Here is a 21,600-nt window from a genome sequence, read left to right on the forward strand (position 1 = left end):
TCTTGTCATTACTGTGACAATTGTCATTCAAACAAGAGTTGCTATCATATCAACTTTTTATGAAATGGGGCCCTGGAGTAAGAACCTGCACCATTAACCTATAAAGGTACATGTAACACCTGCCTAATTTCCCAACCAAACTGAGCTGATTAAAACAATGATACCTCCATGCTGAAACTAATAGCTTGCTTATTAAATCACATTCCACTTCCTTTGACACTGACCAAATTACAACATTCATATTAGATTGAATTATTACAAGAAGTAGGAATATGTTTATAACATCATCAGACAGAGTAAAGGTAGGATCAGCCTTTTAAGTGTTAATAAAAACAATAAAGATATAACAAAGGAAAGCTAACATGCACAACCCCACATCGAGCTGACTGTAATAAGGAATAGAATAGAATAGAACAGAATAGAAGAGAATGGAATAGAATAGAATAGAATAGAATGGAATGGAATGGAATGGAATGGAATGGAATGGAATGGAATGGAATGGAATGGAATGGAATGGAATGGAATGGAATGGAATGGAATGGAATGGAATGGAATGGAATGGAATGGAATGGAATGGAATAGAATAGAATAGAATAGAATAGAACAGAATAGAATAGAATAGAACAGAATAGAAGAGATTGGAATAGAATAGAATGAAATGAAATGAAATGAAATGAAATAAAATAAAACAAAATGAAATGAAATAAAATAACACAAAATAAAATAAAATGAAATAAAATAAGATAAGATAGAATAGACTAGAATAGAATAGGATATTTTAGAACAGAAGAGAAGAGAAGAAAATAAAATAAGATTTAAAAAATAAATAAATAAAATAAAATAGAATCTAAACGAGTCTAAAATAACAGTTGCCTTCAGAAGGAATCTAATTCTACATTACAAGATTTTAAAAAAAAGTACTTTTCATGATCATTCATTCTTGTAGCTGCTAAGAAAAAAAGAATATGGAAAGTACCGGAACTATAGCTTTTTCCTCTTCATTCCATCAACACTCTTTTTTTTTTTCTTTTTTTTTTTGCGGAAATGTCATAAAGGTTGCGACTCAATTAGCATTACTGGTAACATACTTGGTAACTGGTCAAATGGTGTGAAGCAAAACAGAAAATAAAAACAAACAAAAAACAAAAAACAGAGCCTAATCATGGGCACAGAAGCACACGAAAGTTGACTACATTTTAATCGTCCGGAAGTTGATACAATGTTAAGTCTTTCTGTGATGCATTAACATTCCCTCTCAGTCATAACTGCAGCATTACCATAATTGACAGAAATGAAAAAAAAAAAATATGCGGACACAACCTTGGGGGGACCTCCTATGGCTATTACACAGAGAGGCATCAGCCTTCACATTTTGCCTGATATTTCCACCAAACTTCTCCACAAAATGTCACTCTAAAAGCCTTAACAGAAACTTCTCTACCAATATCACTCTAAAAGCCGTATTACCTGAAACTTCTCTACCAATATCACTCTAAAAGCCGTATTACCTGAAACTTCTTTACCAATATCACTCTAAAAGCCGTATTACCAGAAACTTCTCTTCCAATATCACTCCAAAAGCCTTACTATAAGCTGACATCCATGCTTAAGTTGACTGATTATACACAATGTATTAAAGGAAAAACATGAAAAGAAAAGAATGCCATTAAAAGACAACAGTGCACCTAGAAAAGTTCACAACATACACATCTTTTAAAAGGAAATAGGAGAGTACATATGACTCAAAGAAGAAGAGGATACTATGTTTCTGACCATCACTCCTGCCCTAGCAACTTTATGTCTCTTTAAAGGACAAGTTCACCTTCATAAACATAAGGATTGAGAGAATGTAGCAATATTAGTAGAACACATCATTGAATGTTTGAGGAAAATCGGACAATCCGTTCAAAAGTTATGAATTTTTGAAGTTTTTGTGCAGTAACCACTGGATGAGAAGACTATTGCAGTGTGTGAATAACTTAGATGTCACATGCGTACAACAATATAAGGAAAATATAAAGAGAATTTCACAAAATTTCATCTTTTGAAAAAAGTACACATTCCCCAGACTCGTTACCGACAAATGTTATGGGTAATATTATTCCCCCTGCCTTTAGAAAGTGGCAAGTCAAGTGCTCTTTTATTATGCGAAAAAAGTGAAAATATGTTGAATTTTCTTTACATTTTCTTTATACTGTTGTACGCATATGACTCACAAGCTGTAGTAGTCTCCTCATCCAGCGGTTCCAACACAAAAATTTTAAAAATTCATAACTTTTGCATCGATTGTCCAATTTTCCTCAAACTTTCACTGATGTGTTCTACTAATATTGTTGCATTCTCTCAATCCTTATGTTTATGAAGGTGAACTTGTCCTTTAATGGCAACTCTGGAGAGAATTGGTTAGCTTATAACAACTTTTACTTTTTGTAGACTTCCACTAAAGACTGAAAGAACAAAATAGATGATCGTGATATGATGTCACTTTTGCCACATTACTGTGATCTATAATTCAGTATTTATCACTGAAATACCATCAAGGTCCATTTTACCATCGCTAAAGGTGTCGGTCATTAATTTAATTCTGTCTCTCCATCAGCTTTCCCCTGATGGATAGAATGTCATTAGATCTAAACAGTTCACATAGCTTCTCCTATCCCAAGCTGAACAAAGTGTCGATGCAAATGATGATTATGTCATAATGACTATAGAACCTACGTGTGTCCCAGTAAACGATAAGATATTGTCTATCCCCAGAGCTACTCTTTGCAAAGAAATTATCCCATTGCACATAACACTAACACACTGAAAGTTCAAAATGTTTTCCTGAATATGAGACCTGGGGGCTGTTTCACTAAGCTCTAAAATCACTCCTAAGTTTTATTCGACTGATCAAAGGGACAATTTGGGAACCATATCCTGTGCTCACGTTGACACGTTCTAGAATACATCACGAATGTCTATGTATCATTCCAAACTAGATCTGAGTTGAATCTGTCCCAATAGTGGGTTCACTGTTGGGCTAAATTAATAAACATATAGTTCCCATTTTAGTGAAACAGGGCTCTGATTGATGCTTAAAACACTTTTTTGACCAAGCAGTCGAGCTCCTCATAACCACGAAGGTGTCAACTGAACTGCGTTCATCTCTTTTAACTTTCAACACCTGGATTCAAGTTTCTTTGTGATGGCAGTTGCTAAGTCAGACAAGCCTTAAACAGCTAGACCAAAGCATTGATAGCAAGGTAGTGCAAAACCTCACTTCACTACGGGCCGTCTTGATGGGAATCCATGGACAAAAGGACCTAAACTGGTGGTCTTAAATCTATGTGGCAATTAACCCTTTGATCCTGAGGTAACAGGCACCCTGCACATTAACTTCATAGGGAGATCACAGTTTAAGAGAGGAAAGGTTAAACCTAATCTTCCTGATTTTTTTGTTTGTTGGTTTGTTTGTGTTTTTTTTACATCAAAGTTCTAAGTGATGATTACGCAGCATTAATCTGTGAAGAGCGGTAATGAGAATTACATGAATTGCTCGCTACATTCTTTGTGATTACTAATGTGCCCTTTCTTTAAAACAACGGCTTTCTCTCAATAAAAAAACAAAAACAAAACCAAACAAGAAAACAACCTCATCTAACAGCAATTGATGTGAAATGCATGCACATGAAACATGAATTTTCCCCCAGCTTGTCTCCTTAAGAGCACAATACCAATGCATTAGTTGAATGGCTTGTTGTAATCATGACAGACATGTCGTGATTTAGCAATCAAATAAGCTTGTCACTTTCACTTTGGAGGAACTGACACTTTTTGAGTACCACCCCACCCCCCCCCCCCCCCCCCCCCCCCCCCCCACCATCCAATTCCTTTCCCTTCTGGCCTAATGTGACTTCAGCGAGATGACTCTTTTGTCTACATTTTGTCAGCTGAGAACCATAAGGGTGCGACCATGTTCTAAAATTTGAGCAAAAATAAAAACAGAAATAGATTTACACTAAATAAAAAGTGAATTCAAACAAAAGTGGGTAGATTTGTGATGATTTTGCAAATATTTTGATAAAATAGCACCCTTGTGGTTTTGATTTTTAACAACTTCTGAAAATGAAATATGTAATTCAAAATTGGCACCACAATGTAGAGGAGATCAAGCTCTACAATATTATACCAATAACTCTATTCCCCCCCCCCCAAAAAAAAAAAAAAGAAAAGAAGAAAAAAAGAAGAAGCAATAATGCCCTTCTGGTTCTCAGCTAATTATTCTTTATTTGTTTATTTATTCTGGGGGGGGGGGGCTCAGTGTGATTAAACAATAATCATTTATATATGTATCAACAATGAACTGAACCAAATAAAGTGTTGTATTCTATTGCTGACCTATGCCTCATGATGAAGAAAATTTATAAAGCTTTGAATTGTTTGGTTTTGTGTCTTATCAATGTTTCTTGATCTAAAAATGATTGAATAAATGCAATGTGACATATCATACTAAAAACAAAAAAAAAAAGTTCTTATTTTTGCACCATAGAGAAATATTGCAAGATGTATGTTAGAGATGTGAATGAAAGGGTAAGTACTTAATTCCCTTTGGCTCTCTTTCGAGCAGACAGAATTTATATCAAATTTTTTGACTCTCAATTCTAGGATGTGCGAGTTATTGGGACTTTAACCAACTGGAAATGAAATAAATGGTCTCCATTGAATTCAGCTTATTGGGAAGACTTAAAAGATTTACACAGACTCCTGTATCATCAATGCCACTTATAGAGGGAGCTATATATAATTAACCTGCATGAGTATTTGATTTTCGTACACCTGACATACATGTACATACATTATGTCTGGGATTGAAGGCAGACAAAATTTAAATAGGGAAATGTGACAACCATGAATGTTGTTTACAAGACAACTTGAAAACAACTGAATTCTAAAATCCATGAGGTACATAATGTTTCTTGCAGAAGCAATAAGTCTTAAAACACATTGTCTCCTGCCTTTCATGCAATATAACGAAGCTACTGTATATAAATGACTGTCTGACATACATCTGCACTTTGGTTTGTGACAGGGTTGACAGTTAAATCTACACCAATACTCTGCAATTTATAAAAACAAATACACAGAGTCAATACAATTACGAAGTCTTGAGAAAAACCTTGTGCTTAGAATGGATGCTTGAGACTGTATCCAACTCCTACTACTGTATCCCACCCCAATTGTTGCACCCATGATCAAATCACACCACTCATTCTTTGATATGTTTTGTTTCATCACTCAGTCCTTCTTTCTGATATGTTTTGTTTCATAATGTGTCAGTGTAAGCTTAAGATATGCTCAGAAGGGGATGGAACTTAATACATCACATAGATTCACCCAATTTACAACAGAAAAATCACCCAAAATGTTCTCATCATATTTCTTAACAGCAGAATCTCTGAACTTCACATTCCCTTGATTTAGTTATTTGCTCTCCTTTTTTTTTTCTGTACATGTCTATAGTCTCCATAGATTTTTTATAAAATAATTTGATGCTTTTGTCTAGATCTTGTTGACAAGCCACAGTAAGAGCAAAAGCTCATCACAGTACTACCACTCATGGGACTGATAAAAATCCTAAGAACCTGATAATCAAGAATGAAATATTGGGTACACTCCTCTTGTTAGCCCGACAAGCTCTTGAAACTTTAGACTAGAAGTTAAATCAGGCATCTCAGTGGATCGCAAAATTTAGCTTTGATTTCCTGTTCCACACAATAACCTAATAATGCCTTAAATTTCCTACCTAAAAACATGGTCTGTTTTTTAAAGATTTCTCACTGTTCTGCTTTTTAGAATATGAGTAAATTAAAGCTGTTCTACCCTCCCCTCTTGTTAGGAAGCCTCATTACTATTAAAGGACACAGACGTCAATAAGATTGAAAAAAAAAATTCTCATCGTCTTCACGGACAGGAAAATGACAGAAAGTGTTGTGCTCACCTTCCGTCCCGCTGGGCAGCCCCGTTGGGTGTGATGGTCTTGATGAAGATTCCGAGCTTCTCCAGACCAGCGTCCGCGCCCACTCCCATGCCGATGATGCTGAGACCAAGGCCGTCCGAGCCTGGAGGAGGAGGAGGAGGAGGTATATGGGCAGACAAACAACAAGACGATCATCAGCAAGATGGGATGATGCAACAAAAAATGAAAGAGAAGTAAAAAGAACAAAACTTTCATTTACTGGCCTCTGGGTCTGTCTGTTTTTCTAAACATCTATCTGTCTGCATATCTGCAAGTCTGTCTATCTGTCTGTGTGTCAGTCTCTGTCTCTCTAGCCACATTCACACAGACAAAATAGCGTGATAATGATCGCGATCCAAATCTTACATAGTTTTTTTCTTTTTTGTGCCTGTTCAGATGCACAGAATTTTCCCGCTAATCGCCGATCGCGATAATTTGTCGGCCAAAGTGAACATGCCCAAAATCTACTGAAACTGTGACCCTGAATTGCCTTTGTGTTCATGCGCTGTTTAACGTGTTTTATGAATGAAGGGGGAAAAAAATCTTGTGATTTTTTTTTCTCCAACATTCACTTCAATTCAATTATTCAATCATTGTGCTATGTCTAAAATTATCATGCAAATTTCCAGATAATCGCAAGACTTCTTGGGATTTGTATTGCTATGCTGATCACACTATCTAGTGGGATTTTTGTGTCCACACTTGCAAAAATCCTTTAATAGATTTACAACATGATGCAAATCTCAAGATTTGTATCCTACTTCTTCACGTCAGTATGAATCCCACTTCCATCTCCCACTACCTATCTGTATCCAGCAGATACCTGACTCTTATACTCATTTACTATTTTGTATGCTGATTGCTTGTGATATCTTGTGCTTCATTATCTTTTTCTCTCTACACATCGCACCGTTCCCACTTAGTTCGCCCCCGGATGTCAATATATTTCTTTCTATCCTCACTTCAGCATCTCAGAAAAGTTCCCCCTTTTTTCCCCCGTCTCACTTGTTTTAACAACTTGGCACTAGGTGATAGCAGAAGCTAATACACTACTTCTTTTCCTCTGTCTCATCTCTTTTTCAAACTACTTTGCCGTATCTGTCTCCATCAGAAGTTTGGTTTCGTATCTCTTCCCGATTAGTTGCCACTGTCTCTCATCTTCATTAAAACCCAAATGAGTCTACAATTGTACCTCTTCCATTCTACCTCTCTTCTCTTTTTCTATCTCTCCTTTTCCCTCATTTATGGAGTCATCATCTTCTTGTCTTTCAGCGCTCCTAAAATACTAACAGCAGTCTTTGCACAACGACTCGTCAACGATGACTATTCTCATGAACTTCAGAAAGGTACATCTAAATGTAGCACACATCAATGCTGCTATACTAGACAGAAAGATGGCTTATTAACCAGATGAAATCCCTCTACTAGACTTCACATTATATAGCGGTAACTTTTATCATACGCGACTTGTCATCATTACATCATGATGAGGTCATCAAATATCAATTTTTCTGTTTGATTCTCCAGACTCTAAGCATTACGATGAAATATAAATGTTCCCATTAAACAGTCACATATCAAAGGTAAAGAAAGCCTGCCATCAGACTGACATGCTTTCAAGAAAGTTGACATCAATAAAAGTTGGGATGCAGTCAAGTAGAAAGAATGGTTAAGCAAACGAAAGTATGCCTATTTGAGTGATAAGCACTAGGGAAAAATATATTGTATCAAACTTATTTTAATTTTGGTTCATATAATTGTTGTTTTGTAATATCAGTGTTTACAAAAAGCATGAAAAAATTAAATCCACACCAGTTGAAACTAACTTTCATGTTATGAAATATTTTTAACGAATACATTTAGATCTTTCTGTTGCTTTCAGCAGGTTTTCTTGACATAATCTACATTGTAGTTTTTCCCATTTCAGGTCTAACTTGCCACAATCACATAAAAAAGGATATACTATAAAAATGAAGTACTTCTAATTTCAGAACATTTTAAAACTGAAACATTGACTGAAAATAGTTAAAATATCAAACTTCTAATTTCTGAACGAACATGAATCTAATGGCTTTTACATAAATAACCTTTTGATTTGCAGTTTCCCAGTTCATGGTGTTCACTGTTGTCATAGTTGTTGTTGTTGTTGTTGTTTTTACGGGCAAGATTGTGGTAGGTCAAATAACAAAGACTGATATATTTGAACCCAAAACTGAATCTACTTTCTTAAGAGCTACTTAATAAAAATTCATCAAAATAAGAGCATGCCGATTTAGTTAATTTACTGCTTGTCAGCTTACCTGAAAATTCATCATGATATTACAGCTTGCTGATTTAGTTAATTTATTGCTTGTAAGCTATCGAGAATTGCTTCTTTAATTCCTGTGTTATAATTGCTGTTGACAATGCTTTGGAAGCAGTAAAAGAAGGGGGAAGAAACTGTGAAACTAGAGCAAAGAGCTGTACAGCACTCACCTAAAAAGTTTTAAACACATTACACGCCGAGATATTTTGAACACATCACACAGTAACAAAATTTGGTAAAAACTGGTGATTAACCTGTTGAGGACGGACTGACTTCGCTACAGCATGCATTTCCTGTAGACACTTGCCTGAGTATACTCGGGACTCATCCTCAATGGATTAATTTTCAATATTTAATGTCGAAAGATTACACCAAATGCTGGAATTTGGGCTTGTATCTATCCTAATATGGCTGTCTAGCTTTTTTTATCAAGCTGGTAATCTTCTCTTTCCTTATCTCCCCTTGGTACACATAAAACCATACACATCATCCTAATTACATTATGAGATTAGAGAAGAGTAATTAAGAAATGAATACAAACAACGGTGGGTCCATAAGACACATGTACTTTTGAAAGACCAGGAAGCCCACTAACAGTAAATATTGTCTGATGTATTTTAAGTTTTGCTATTGTAATGAGATATCCTCTAAATTTGATGATATCAAATGAATTCATCATCAAATTGTTTCGAGGAGGATGTCTTAATGTCACAAATTCAGGCAGAGGGTCTTACAATTGGAGGAGTACACCAGATGCCCATGGCATCCTCCTCTAAATGTTACTACTCTGACAGTCTAAATTGCCCTTGCGGCCCCCTCTGGGCATAAGTCGCTATCAGGTGTGCAATGTGTCTTGAAGTACTTGGCTGTTCAAACAGTGGACTAGAAGTTGGAGTGGGCAGGCCCTTCAGAATCCACTCTCCTCCCTGCTTTTTGCATGTTGAGGGGAAAGCTGGTTGTCCTGCCCAGCATCCCAGCAACAAATTTGGCAAGAGGGTTTGTTTGTTTGTTTGTTTGTATGTTTGTTTGTTTGTCTGATTGTTTGTTTGTTTTTGTTTTGTTTTGTTTCATTTCCAGCTGAGAAGATGGCAGGATAGCCCATATTCAGCTGCAATAGCTGGTCTTCCATGGGGTCCAGTTGGATGTTAGAGGCGGGACTATTTCACAGGGTTAAACGCCCTGCTCTTTGCGATAAACGATCATTTATCGTGCATGAGTTGTGACTCTCTCACACACTAGACTTCCAGTTTATGTCCTATTCGAGGGACAGTATTTTGCCTCTTTATAATACTAAAGGGGACAGTATGATTACACACACAATATGGCTCAGTGGGACTAGGGAATCGAACCCGGGTCCTTTGGTCCTTTGGATTGTGAGGCAGACACGTTACCGACTGAGCTAACTCACCACCCTATAAGGGAAAGAAAGAAGTCCTCAAACAATTCTATAAATTGCAAGTCAATGCTCATGGTGTTTTCAGATGATGTTTTGCCAATATCGCAGGGAGTATTGCCTATCCCTGTTTTATTTGCCTGGCAGCATTTTCATGGGTAGAAAAAGGAGCACATACGATCAATATATTTTAATATCAACTTCACATGGCTCTAAACATTTATCTACCACGGGGTGATGGGGTGATGCAGTCAATTCACCTGTTGCTATGGTTACTTGTTCCCAGAGAATTATAGCAGGCATGAGGTTCAAATAACTCATATTCCAACAGAAGACCTTTTATGAGGTATAGCCACCAACTATACTCACACAGTTTTTGGGGAAGAAAATATGGCATAAACCAAATTTCCTCAAAAGATGACATCATGGTTTGCGCTCAATATGACACATTACCTTGGTAACCTGTAAAGAGAGATGAGGATCACTAAATTGCCTTCAAGTGCTAATTTCACCACCCACGTAAAGGCCACCTGATCTACATAACCACCATCTTACATTCAGTTCCCTTTGGAATTGATATCTTTAAAAGTGCTGTCATAGCCAAAGGAAAGAGGTAGGGGTTCTATTCACATGAAGTAGAACATGATCTTCCAATTTCCAATAGATCGCGAGCAAATCTTTGCAGAATTTGCGATATCTAGGTTATGGGATTATTCGTGTCGATGGGGGGGGGGGGGGGGTAGGAGAGTGGGAGATTAATGTGTAAAGTGCATCCTACTGAATTGGAAATGTTTAGAGCAGATACGAACATGTGGACATTACTGGTCATTGAAAGGTGGGGCAATTCGTTTGGCTCAAGGTGATAGAAAATTCTCATCCACAAGAATTTCTGACAGATGAGCATTAAGTTATTGAAATTGGATAATTCAAAACTGGGAGATTATTAGCAATAGACACAACAAACCAAGAGGGTTCATAGATAATAGTTATATTTGTTGTCAAAATAAAATCATTCATGATTGAAATTACTACTCAAGTCAAATATCTTAGGCAAAAATCAAAGAGGAATTGAAACAATTCAAATACAGACAGAAGGCTTCAATAATAATCAATTTGAAGTGTAGGCTCGCTTGACCATTGGTTTCAGTATCTTGTTTCTACGTCATCATTACGACAGTGATTCTCATACTTAGAATTTGTTATGAACTTGATGGTAGATATGCTCGTATACTTCTGTACTTGTTTGTCTTTCTTTTTTACCCAGTTCTTATTCTTTTTCTTCATTTCCTTTTTCTTTCTACTTCTCTTTTTTTTTTACTTCTTTTGCCCTTTGGCTTTCTACCTCGCTATTTTAGCTTTTATATAAGTGTATCATCCATACTTACATGTATGTACTTTGTGTCCTAAGTATCTCCACTGAAAGACATACTCACAAAGGTATTTGTTCCCTCGTATCCAATTACAAGCTGTGCTTTTGCGGTTTCTTCATATTTCACATTTTGTTGAGAATAGTCTTTTATGTGGATCTTGTACGCAGACACACTTTCTCTTCATAATCCACTGTATATTGTATTTTGTATCTTCTTTGTTTGTCCTTCTTTAGTATATGCATTACTCCAATGTGAAGAGAAATATGAAAATAAATGTGCTAGAACTGTCTACTAGGACCCCGTTTACAGTGCGGGGCTGGGCCGAGCCGCGGCCGAGCCGCGGTCGAGCCCAGCCTCAATTGCGGGGCCGAGCCCCGCAATTTTGTCCGTTTACACTGCCGGGCTCGGCCGCGCTTTTAATTCAAACCTTTCAATATTTTGTCGTAGTGGCGCTCTGCTTGTAAACAAATGCAATTTGGTATAGTCTGGTTTTCAGACCCTTTGCCAATTGGATTCCATGGTGACAAAGTCGCTGTTCAGGCAAAGGCCTTTGCCGAAGGAAAAATCCTTTGAAGGACAAAACCACCTTAAACTACACTAGCTTTCGACGTTGAGGGGTTAATATCCTGAATAGCGAAATAGAACGGACAGGGTTTGGAAGCTAGACTAAAATTGGCCGCACATTTGGCCCAGTTTGCATTTATACTGAGAAAAGGCCGGGCTCAGCCGCGGCTCGGCCACGGCCGAGACCACCTCCAGAGCGAGGCCAAATGCGAGGCCAATTTTGGCCCCGCATTTGGCCTTTTGCACGCTTACACTGAAGCGGGGCTGGGCCGAGCCGCGGCCGAGCCTCGCACTGTAAATGGGGTCTGAGTCTCGAGGGTAAGACTAGTGCAGTTACAGTAATTCAATTCAGTAAGATCGATCAACACATATATTGATAAAGAAAACACATAAGACAAACATTCATGAAAAATAAAGAAAGAATAAAGGGAAAGATTATGTCCCACTTCAATGATGATTAATTTATGCCATCCAGCTGAAGACGGAAGTAACCTATCTATATGCCAGGGAAAATATTATATTCTCTGACAATAACACTTGTTTTGTAACCATCTATCAAGATTTTCTTTTTGTGTATTTGTATTGTCCTTTTTTACGATGTAAGTCTTCGTGCAATTCAGCCTTATGACCGCAAGACATGACTATCTCCATAAAGTACCAGTTAACTATCCATCACAAACTGTAGTGGGGGAAAGAGAGTGAGAAAGAGTAAGGGTAGGAGAGAGAGAGAGAGAGAGAGAGAGAGAGAGAGAGAAGAAAAGGTGTGGCATCACTAAATCAGATTGAAGAAAAATGCAGGACAAAAACAAAAATATTCTTAAAATAGGAGAGATGCAACAATAACATGCCAGAAGAAGTCTTTCATTCCCAGTCAGACAGAAGAAAGCATGAAGGTTATTGGCTTCGAGTGGAGACACTTTGCTATTTTTAAAGTGACTGACTCAAATGTTAATCAATGCCATAAATAACGCTAAGCTTTTAATAGCCAGGCACAACTTTCTTTGCTTCTAACAGGATCATATTTTACGCCCTAACAGAACTGCACAAGACGACAAAGTTTTTCTTTGAATCTTACCCATGCATAAATAAGATGTAAATCTATGCCTTATCGAGATCCTCTTACTTTAGCAAGGTCATTGCTGCTCTCTGTCCAAAACCTCAAATGGCATAGCTTCGATTCTTGCAAAAACATTTACAATCGCACTGCCCATTTTACAGAAATTTAGACAAGCAAAATCAGGCCAATTATTCAGTTTCCATTTATGTACTTCACAGTCACTTCATAGACCCAGTTTCTTATTCAGTACTAACCATTCAAATCTCTAATAGGCACCACTCAACTTACAGAATGGTTCTGGAGGGGCTTTTTTTTTTATTATTTTGCTGCTTTTATTGTTGCTTTTTTAGTGCTAACATACATTTTTATAGTAACATCACAATTATTCACTCTGAGCATGATATTGTTCAAGGGAATAACTCTTTCATTCACTAGCCATTCGTACACCCACAAAAAGACAATCTTTTTTTTACGTCTGTATTTCTTTATCAATCTATGTTTTGTTGTTGTTGTTGATGTGAGAGAGTAGATGCTTGATTATCACATCATCGTAAATGCCAGCCAACCTAGTGTCCATTTTGCAATCGCTGTATAACTGGAAGGGCGTAACTGGGAAAATGATGCATCTACCACTACAGCCTTGAGTGTTATACCATCCTCACGAAATATATGACTGATGCCAGGGTACTATGGTTGCCATGGCAACTAAGCTGGAAGATGAATGATGACAGGGGGAGGGAGGGAGGGGATCAGTGTTGAGCCTATATCTTGTGACTCGCTTCTTTTCTTCTTCAAAGGTCAGCTGTCAACGGCATGTACATCCTGATGCTTGTTCCATTTGATCACCGGCTATTAATGCCATTTCATCACATTTATTCTTGTTCTAAATGGCCGGAGGGTCTAGAATCGACCCATCTACATGTAATTTTCATCAACTTTTATCTACAAGAAAACAGCTCGTATCATGGCTACAACATGACTTCTAGGTTGACATTAACCTCACACAAGTTTCTTATTAGGTCCTCTATCACATTCTAACAATCATTTTCATTTGCACACTCTGTTTTGCTCACCTCTTTTTAGATTTTTTATTCACTGTGAAATTGTTTATATGTTCCCCCTTGTCAATTTTAATGGTTCTTCTGGCAGAGTGCAAGACCCCGTTTACACTAAAATAATTGCGGTATTTGGCATAAATGCACCCAGGCCAAATTGCAGTACCAAAAGTGGGGCCAGCCGAAGGCCAGCCTAAGGCCAGCTCAAGGCCTTCGTTTTGTTGATGAAAGAGCAAGCGGACCCAAATGCACAGCCAAACCCACTGGGCTGGACTGTATAGAGATCAATGGGGGGAAAAATGTTTCCATGTATGTACAGCGCCACTACAATATTTAAAAAAAGGACACGCACAAGAAAAATTCACTCCCTGTGCATGGCTCAACACGGCAGTGTAAACGCACAAAAATGCAGGGCTCAGCACCGCAACATACGTACATTGTAGACAGGCCTCATCAGATTGGTCCGCCACTGTAATCACGGTCTTTGTCAAACGGTTTCTTCATATGAGTGGTATTGCCACAATGATGTTAACTACTGTAAAAGCTTTTATTTTCTCATCCTGATATTTTTGTGAATGAGGAGGTCACAGACACTTTTGAGAGATGTTGTTTTCGCAATTTGACACCATAAGTACACACCACTGTTAGCATCCATGGAGCTATTTCTCGTGTTGTTCAATTCACTGCCTGACAATGATTCGCGAAATTCCTGACAATTAAACCCTCTCTCTCTCTCTCTCTCCGATAAAAAATTGCTTTTACAGTACTTTTTTTCATGTTTTCCATAGTACATGTACTTCGTTTCTTCCTGCCTTCCCAGAAGCGGTGAGCAGGGACACAAGTTGAATTACAGGAGACGACTAAGACCCACCATGATACACCCTCAGTTATTTCGGCAGAGTTGTCTGGAATCTGTCTGGAGATACTTGATCATCTCAGATACAGAAAAGTGCAACGCTGCCCAGGGAACGGCCAGTTTATGAGGCATTCCATACTCCGCTTTGAATTGGCATTTAGGTGACCAGAAATTGAAGACTTGCCGCACCCCGACCGACAGTGGTTATCCCTCGTTCCCGTTGCCATCGGCTACAGAGGAAGAATCGACGGCCAATCATATCGGCAAATTGAAGATTGATTAGGCCGTAGCCACGACGTGCGCTTTAATGTCACTCCTTGGAACATGTGACTAAACCCCCTATTCCCTGCATGGTGATTTCCTGAAAATACATAGCAGACTACAATTTTCTATTCTCGTGATATTATCTATCTCTCTCTCTTCTTTCTGCTTTTTCTCCTTTACCTCGGCAAAAACTGGTTCCACACGTAATGTGAAACTTCCCTCCAGAAAGAACCATTTCTGGGAAATCAGAACAGGTAGGCATCAATTACTGGACTGTTTGATAAGATCTCATCACAAAGAGTAAGCATGATAGTGGTTCTCAAAGTTTCTCAAAAACATTTGTTCTTTTTTCTTTTAAACTCTCACTCTATCTCTCTCTCTCTATAGCTGTATCTATTTCATACTTCTGTTCGATGTCTCTTCACTGAAGTGTAATTGTGAAATTCTATAACTTTTTGCATACATTCATCGCAAGTTGGCACCGTCAGTGTCACCATTGTCTACGTCTATCTTTGCAGTGCTTTTCAAATATATGAGGGGTATATTTGAGACACCATAAGATTAATGGTAAAAAAGACAGAGAATGGTGCATTTTCCTAATTGCATTTTACCTAAAAAATCATGTGTATTAAAAAGGTAAATGCAGGATTAATGTCATGGGAAAATTACTGTTTTATAATTGCTTTGTTAACACTATCACCTCCTGAGCCATTGTGGTTCTGTGGATGGGATCATGGACTTTGGTTATGAGGTCCCTGGTTCAAATCCACTACCAGCATTGGTTGTGCCCCTCGGTAAGGCACCTACTCCTCATCACGAGTTCTTACTGCTTAGTATCATTTTAGAATGAAGGACATTTCTTTTTAACCTATGGATGTGAAAAAAAAATGAAAATTGAGCACATATGCACTTACAGAACACTACTTCACATCTTCAAAGATTATCTTTGAAAGAGGGTACCTTGAAAAAAGACAGGCAATGAAATTGAAGCTTACAATCTGAAAATGAAAAAGAGTGACCACTGGGATATAAAAAAGAGTGGTGTTGCTGCTGGACGTCGCCATTCACAATTTGAGTATGACAGATAGATGACACGCGAGACAGTACTCCTTTTGTTGTTGTTGTTCTCTCTTTCTTCTGTCATAATGCCTCTCTGACAGGAGTCATTACGTCCCATGTGGTCAGAATTACAATCAATCTGAGAAAGGCAAACTTCTCAGCTGTCGTCAGAAGCCAACACTTCCAATGGGCAGGCTTGATAGCTTCCTGCCCGAGGGGGGTTATACGCGCATTTGTGCAAAGCAATATCCTACAAGTCACAGTCCTTTTTTTGTCCGCTATACCTGGTCGATGTTAATGAAGGAATCAGCTCCCGGCGAATCAAACTTTAATGCCTCGGCAAATGAGTGAAAAGAAGAGAACCCCATTGGGGAGTTGCTGCTTTTTCTGGATGGGGCTTTAAGATGGAGATACTTTACGTAGAGCTGGACATGTGTGGAATCTCTCTGCTTCATGAATTGTCCATTTCCATCCAAGATAATCTTTGTCCACTTCCATTCAATATTGATGTTTGACCGTTTCTCTACGTAAGGTAATCTTTGACCACTTCCACCCATGAAAAGCTTTGGCCACTTCTATCTATGGTAATCTTCAGCCACTTCTATCCATGAAAGGCTTTGACCATTTATATTGAGCCAATCTTTGCATTCAGTTCAATTTTGGGAAATCTTTGCCCACCTTCCATCTACCAGAATCCTTAACCACTTCCACGAAAGGGAACCTCTGATTACCTCTATGACTTATCTATCTCCAACTTACTCTTTGCCCTCTTCAATAAGAGTGAAAAATAAGATATCAAACCCCTTCACTATAAAAAAATGCCAGTCATTGATTTTTTTTCTCTCTTTGTCCATCAATAGTATAAGATAAAGTACGACTGCTTCCTAACTTTAAAACTGAAAACCACTCGCTTTGTTAAAGGTCTCTACAAGGATGGCTTGGAACTGGATATTGTTGGGATGGACAGGGAAATAAATGTAATGAAGATTTACTGAACTTCTGTTGAAACATGTCAGTGGGATAAAAGCTCAATTGTTTTATGGAGAACATAGAGTAGAGCACACGTATTACCCTATGATCTGTCTTTTTTGCAATGACTGACAAACAGTCATTCAAGAACATCAAACTCTTAGATAAGAAATACAAATGTGCACATATAGATAAATAACCTTTATACAAAATGTTTATACAAACAGATACAAATTAGTGTGTGCAATATACGTGTATATGCACATACAGAAATTCATAATTGAACATATACATATCTAATATCTTATATTTTGTCAAACGTATGATATTTAGGTAAAGGCAACATATCGAGGAAAATGAATGTATACACGAGACTTCAAAAAAGACTCAAAGTGTTTGGTCTACACGTTCAAAATGAAAAGAAAGAGGAAGACAAATGGAGGTTATTTGTATTGCTGAATCAGATTTTATGACCATCATATTCTAATAAATCTACATTTCTGCAGGAACGTGAAATGATCGAGATTTCCAATCTAAAAGAAGACTCGGCTGTCCCTCTTGGGGTATAACGAGAGATTCTTCCCACTCCCCTTTGTCTGTGGGCAGGATTCTCAAGACTATGAACACTGAAATAAAAACCAAAGTCCTTCTGTAATACTGAGTCTCAATAATGAACTCAAATACACATACGTAGGTGTAATCAGCAAAGCTAGGTTAATCCTCCCCTGGGAAATAACAGAAACAAAAGATGAGGATAAAGTTGGATAAATCAATTTGTGACACACTTAAAAGAATAACCACTTTTCTGAAAGCCTGTTCACTTGAGACAATCATATCTCTTTATATTAGTATGGCATGGCTGCCTTCCTGTCTAGCTGTTCCATTCAAAAGGCAATACAAGTCTCTGAGATGGAAATACAAATGTACTTCCTGATTCCATTCACAATCATTGAACAGACTGAACTGCCGCGGTAAGTGGAAATGCAACAGGTGCCAAATGGGCGACTTGGCCACTCTGCGCCAAGGAGTGCAGAGAGGAGTGGCCTTATAAAGTGTTAATCTAGCTACTAGGGGGCCACTCCCGAGCACTCAGCATAATTGGCCAAGAGTCCCGCCGCTTCCCACATTTGACATTTACGCTGTAGCATGAAGGACATCATGGCATCCCAACTGACCACTGGAATAAATGCTTAACACTCTGTTTACTTTGAGCGCCTACTGTTACAGAAAAAAAAAACACGTAGCATTACACACATTGTTCAAAGTTTCTGGCACAGAAAGTGTTACCTGACATCAGGATGACACTTCCGGCTCAACAAACTCACAAGATGGACATACACAGCATGAAGAAAAATAAAATAATGATGATAACAGCCTACATGATTTTTTATCATCTATGAGAAAAGACTTCTGTATCTATAGAGCAAATCATTTTTAAGTTTCTCTTTACTGGATACTACTAATCAATCCACAAAGTTTTTGCTTGGTTGAGGAGAAAAGGTTTTTATCTGGTATCCATGCCGTAGCCCTTCAAAGAGACAGACATATATGTGACCCGCTACAACAAAAGGATCCTACAGTCGCTGAAGGGTGAGCCGAGAAAATCGAGTTTGAAGTCAAATCACCAAAATCTGTCAAAACATTAGGATTTCTGTTTTTAACATAATTTTGTAGTCTAATGTATCTTCTATCATCTGCCGAAATTTCGAAGCTAAATGATCATAGGAAAGGCCTGAAAATAACATTTTTCTGGGCCATGCTTGGCTCGCCCGTCAGCGACTTTAGGATCCTTTTGTTGTAGCGGGTCACATATTCATAATCACATTGTGATGCTCAGGACAGGTTCTTGCAATTTTGATCAAATTGAAATGAGAGTAAAATGATGTGTGATGTAAAGCAGAAAAGAACAATCTTTAAAAAGAACTAGAAAAGCACTCTGAGAGCGCAGACCTCCACCAAGCAGCTAATTTCCACCCATACACACATGCTAAAAATCGTCCAATTTTCCAATATACAAATTCTTTGTTTCTATCATCATCTTTCAGCTGCACGGTGCCTCACCCGAGCAGAGCACGCACTTTAGAGCGCGTACGCAAACCTCAAATACACGCAGCTTAAACACCTAAGTTCATTGACCCTATCTGCAAAAAAGATCAAAAATTCTCCACCAATCCATAAAAATTCATGATTCACAATTTATTCATCTGTTCCTTGTGTCATTATTAACTTTTCCCCCAAGTTTCATCCAAATCCGTACACAACTTTTTGAGTTATTTTGCACACAGACAAACAAACACACCAATGCCGATATAAAAGATAACCTCCTTCCTTGGTGGAGGTAATGAAGACTTTTTGGGAGACTTTTGAATTCTTTCTGATTGTGCATCTCACTCTTATAGCAGCTTCTTCTTCAAGGCATGAAATCAACATCGCATCAGGAAATGGAACATCAAATCGGATCCATCTTTGCATCACCCTTCGCTGTGCCAATGTGAGGGCCTCTTTGCCCCCCCCCCCAAAAAAAAAATAAATAAATAAATAAATAAATAAACGATAAAAATCACCATAGACACTGGATGTCTTGATGACCGAGTCTTTATGACCAGTAAATTCTTAATCCTATTCATGCCTTCTCTTTACATTTCAAGATTTTTCCAAAGGCCTCACCTCTGGAGTTTTTTTCTTGATTGGGGGACACCAAGAGGTCTAGTACCCTTAAAGTTAAAGCATAGTTCTCTGAAGGGCTCAAATTTCATCTTCTGCTATTTGGAAATTGCTTGCAATACATCAAAGGGTCTAGCAAGAAACTTGTCTGACAGATGCCATTTGCCAGAATGAATGTTTTGGAGTATTTGAGATCAGAAGTGTGACATAATAAAAGTTGGCATAACCGAACTTTTATTCTTGAAAGTGCCCTCCCTATTCAGTAGTGGATAGGTAAAACTTCACAAGTATGTGACAATTGAAACATGCCCTAACAGAAGTATTGAATCGCATGCAGCTATAACAACAGCACATGTGATTCACTTTTATGTTATGGATACTGCTATGGTCCAATATATTGTAATCACTGTAATCTATTTTGAAATACAGTATTATATAGCAGCCACGATTGGGAAAGCTCTGAGATTGCAGCACTTCAAGTGTTCATTAGGGGGTAATATTTGCCATCTGCATTTTTACCCAGCTAAACTTGTGTGTTTTCACAGTGTAATTTCAGTGTATTTATTTCAATGCATATGTCTTCATTTTAGAACAAAAATTGACAGTTTCTACAGTCATATGGAAACAATATTTTACCTTTAAATATTCTTTCCACATGTCTCCTGGTATCTAAAAGAGGGGGGGGGGGGACAAAAACATCCCCCCTAATGATGCTCGTGGAAGGGCAATGAACAGACTTGAAGAACATTTTACCACAGCCAGCTGTCCTCAAGTCAATGTGGTGTTAGGTCATTTGGAAATTACTTGCAAGTCCTTGCTTTCTTAATGTCTGGGAAAGATTTGACAGAAGTGTCTGAGGTTTGGAGTCATTCCAATGACTGGAAAGCATTCTCCTTCAGAAAGTAAGTCACTGTGACCTTAGCAACACTAAAAAGTAATGCTACATCTCTTCTTACTCTTCTCATTTTTTTCATCCTCAGCCTATTCTTGTTCTTGTTCTTGTTCTTGTTCTTGTTCTTGTTCTTGTTCTTGTTCTTGTTCTTGTTCTTGTTCTTGTTCTTGTTCTTGTTCTTGTTCTTGTTCTTGTTCTTGTTCTTGTTCTTGTTCTTGTTCTTGTTCTTGTTCTTGTTCTTGTTCTTGTTCTTGTTCTTGTTCTTGTTCTTGTTCTTATTCTTATTCTTATTTTTAATATATCTTTCCTTGTTCGTCCTTCTATTCCTCCTCCCTCTCTGCACTCTCCTCCTCTCCATCCTTTCCTTTTTCCTCCTTTTCTTCACCTTCATCTTCCTTCTCCTTCTCTTATTCTTCTTCCTCCTTATTGCTCCCCATCCCCCCCCCCCCATTTTATATGCATAATGCATCTGGTTAGTTTCACTTGCTACCATATCTCCCATCATCAAGGCTGTAGATATACTGGGGTTAATTGGGCCTTTTATTCCAGTATGTTTTTTTTTTTAAGATGAAGTTATTTTTCCTTTTGAATATAAAATCGCCCAATTTCCCAATGACAAAGAAGCCTTTGTTTACCTCATCAGCTTATTCCTACATGCTGCATGGCACCTTGAGCAGAGCATGCTCTTTAGTGCATGTACATAAACCTCAAGCAGGGGCAACTTGAACTCCCAAATTCATTGAACCATTTGCTAAAGGATAAACAAATCCTTCAAAAATTCATAAAAATTCCCGGATCACTACCAAAACCAAAATTTACTCATCCATTTCTTGTGCCATTATCAACTTTTCCTGCAAGTTTCATCAAAATCTGTTCACAACTTGTGGAGTTATTTCGCAAACAGACAGACAAACAAACAAACCAATGTCGATAAAAAAGATAACCTGCTTGGCGGAGGTAATAACAAATATCTAAAGTAGATATCAACATGGTACTGACACACGAGATAGGAAAAATTACATCAACCATTTCAGCACCCCCATTCTCATTCCAATTTTGACAGTCCCCTAAATCAAATATGAAATTTGTAGCTATCCATTGTGTCCATTTACATCATATTTGACTGGTCCCTTGGCATATTTTGAGTAATACAA

At 37.8% G+C, this 21,600-nt stretch overlaps 1 pseudogene; it reads right to left on the minus strand.

Moving 5' to 3' along the window:
* The window catches only part of LOC139745244 (uncharacterized), a 314,489-nt pseudogene that overhangs the window by 88,905 nt on the left and 203,984 nt on the right, over positions 1-21,600 (minus strand).

Source organism: Diadema antillarum, unplaced genomic scaffold (genome assembly GCF_040938485.1).
Source record: "Diadema antillarum isolate AM-2024a unplaced genomic scaffold, OU_Dant_1.0 seq00001244_RagTag, whole genome shotgun sequence".
Lineage (NCBI taxonomy): Eukaryota > Metazoa > Echinodermata > Echinoidea > Diadematoida > Diadematidae > Diadema > Diadema antillarum.